Source organism: Porites lutea, chromosome 12 (assembly GCF_958299795.1).
Source record: "Porites lutea chromosome 12, jaPorLute2.1, whole genome shotgun sequence".
In the NCBI taxonomy this organism is placed as follows: Eukaryota; Metazoa; Cnidaria; class Anthozoa; order Scleractinia; family Poritidae; genus Porites; species Porites lutea.
In genome coordinates, this window is record NC_133212.1 from 5,183,793 (window position 1) to 5,186,731 (window position 2,939).

Genomic DNA, 2,939 nt, shown 5'->3' on the forward strand with positions numbered 1-2,939 from the left:
TATCAGGTAATATATTCAAGTTTGAAAGAGATTTGCCATCACATTCGCACGGGTATTTGCCATTGTGGATAATGAAAAGAGTAAGACGATTGTCACATTTTCTTCATCTTTATCCCCAAGTGGCAAACTTCCCGTGCGAATGTGATGTCAAGTCTAAAAACCTTGAATAAATTACCAAGTACAAGGGCTTTAAGTGCAGCTGGAAAATGGACGGTTAGAAGTACTGGAGTTGGTGGCTTTTTTTCTCCCCAAAACGGAAACCTGCGACGCTAAAAACTCTTGAGATTTTTTCGTAGATGATATAATTTGCTTTGTTAAGATAGATTTCGAAAACAGAGGGACAAATACAAAGTAAGTTTGATAAATAGAAATTCTTTTATCTTGCCCCGCATTCAGCATAAACATGTTGTTCTCCTTTAAGGATGCCAAAAATCATAGAAATCGGTTAAATCATTTCTGCCGAGAAACCCAAATCAAAAACATAACCAACGCGGAAATAATTAGGTTTGGGCCACCTTAAACAATTGAGAGCGAATGGGTCTCTTGTATGATATGCATACTTTGAGGGTTTCACGGAGCACACAAGAGGAAACGCTGATAAGGAGATGAACTTGGGTGATTTTACACATGTATAATATTATTTTGAAAGCCAAACAAGGAAGCATGACTGGACTGGATCAATGTACAGTGGGAAAAATTACCTTTGCAGGTTAAAATTGAGAAAGGGTAAATACGTGGACCTTGAGGGGAAGCCCAGTAACTGGACAGGAAAAGAAGAGAAGAATTATAAGACCCACAATCCAATGGGTGGATTCAAGATATTTCTTAACTTCAGATCTTACTGAGTGGTTAAGGGGAATGTGCTACGGCAGTTTAATCCACTTTGTTTAGTCTTTGACAATTTCTTGCCCTGAAACTTGACGTTGCGTATAACAATATTACGGCTTCGTTACAAAAACATTCTTTGAGCACTGACTATATCGTCATATAAATAGGCAGAGAATTCCAGTTTACAGAAGCAGCAACTGCGCAAAGATTGAACATTTGGGGATGATCTACAGGTCAAGACGTTTCTTTCGGGGCTTTTTCTCTAACAAAATCTATTTGTGTTTTCTACGCATCTATAACCCCGAACTAATGCCCCCGAAAGTAAAAGGTAAAAATATGGAAGTAGCTAGAGGACACAAAAATGGATTATACTAACAGCAATCGCTTGCTTGAAACACTTACCTCTCACATGAGATGAATTACAATTTAGGAAAAGATTCCAAAAAAGATAGCCGACTCAGTAGCATCCTTAATGACGGCTTGGCGGATATGAAAACAAAAGTTGAAAGGAAACCAGGAAAAGCACATGTATCTGAAGCTTGGCTCGAATTAGAAAGTAGAAACATTGACTTGCAAAAGAGGGCGCGATGGTTGGCAAAGAACCTGATACCGGAAGCGTGATCTGTGTCTATGATATAATTTTTTAATAATCTTTTGCATGAGCATTTGGGATTGAATGGAGCAAAAGAAATCGAAATAACGAAAGGAACATACAAAATTAACCATCAGACAAAAAAAGATACATCAAAGCCGCCCCTTATTCATTTGTATGAAGTATTCTATGTTATGTTACTATATGTGTAGAGTACTAATTTAGTACTTATATTCTTAAATACGGTGAAACAAATGCCCATCGCTTTTTTATTCCGAATAACCTTACGATACAAGTTTGAGTGGAACCCAAGAAGTGAATGGTTGTGAGATGAAGCATAAAGAGTAACACAAAGTCAAAGATCACCATCATTTTAAACGCCCAAATTTAAATCATGAATTAATCAAAACTCTTATTTTAACGTACATTCATTCCAAACGTAGAAAGTTAGGTATGTTTATCTTCTTTCAGAAATGCCAATTTGTTCGTCCAAACAAAGTAAATTCACCACCAATTCGCCAATTTCCTTCATTTTTAATTTTTGGTCACTTGACATGTCGCGTGACCATATTTAAACGCTAAGGCACAAGAAAACCTCAAGATTTACTTTTGGGGAAAAATTCATATTTTTTCCCCAAAAGTAAATCTTGTAAGTTTCCTAGAGAGAGCTATTGCCAATCATTCATATGCTCCTGAACACCCCTTTGACTCAGGCCTTAAACGCCTTGAGTACAAGAGAAGCTATATTTTTAGGGTCCGAAAACAAAAGCTACACTTGTAAAACTTTAATTAAATTGACCCCTGGATTCCATTCGTTAGTGGGATTCCGGATTCCTTAAGCTGTGTTTCGTATTCCAAAGCCCAGGATTCCACATTCCACAAGCAAAATTTTCCCGGATTCCGGAATCTGGATTCCCTTAAATGGGGTGATTTGTGTGAACGGCAAAATCGAGGTCAAATTTTTGACCGGTACGGTCGAGACTGAGTTGACTGGCAAGGTGTGAACACCATAACTGTCTAACTTTCTGTTCGAAAAAGGCATGGTTGCATGCATGTGTGGTAACTCCGCTAGCGCCTTGCGCAAGGGCAGATTGGAATTACCACTGAAAGAGTTACCGAGTTACGCAAGCGGTTGTTTCAAAGCGAAGCTGAGTGCGAAGCTATTGATATGAAAAAGAGTCTTTTAGTTTATTCTCATGCAAATAAAACTCTAACCTGGGACCAGGCTCCGCAGTGAGGGAAAAAGCGAAAAAAAAAAAAAAATCGGCGAGCGATAGCCTGGGGAGGCGAAATGCCACACAAAATTCTTCTGCCTCATTAAAGAGATGCTTTTCATTCGTAAGCTTAAGCCATCACTGATTGTGCAAACTGACTCTGTTCGTGCTAAAGTGTTTGAGTAAAGAGTTTGCTTTTGTTTAGCATAAAAACTCTTTTAATACATACTCGTGATTTGTTACTTAGATACAGTCTTGGTAACGGCGCCGGCGTTACGATGACGTCGAAACGTCGAGTTTTTACG

At 38.4% G+C, this 2,939-nt stretch overlaps 1 long non-coding RNA gene across 1 annotated transcript in view; it reads right to left on the minus strand.

Moving 5' to 3' along the window:
* Window positions 1-2,810: 2,810 nt before the first annotated feature.
* The window catches only part of LOC140921731 (uncharacterized), a 1,536-nt gene continuing 1,407 nt past the window's right edge, over window positions 2,811-2,939 (minus strand). Inside the window, exon 3 of the long non-coding RNA XR_012164036.1 lies at window positions 2,811-2,939. This exon is cut by the window's right edge and continues 418 nt beyond it. This is a non-coding gene — a long non-coding RNA (uncharacterized lncRNA).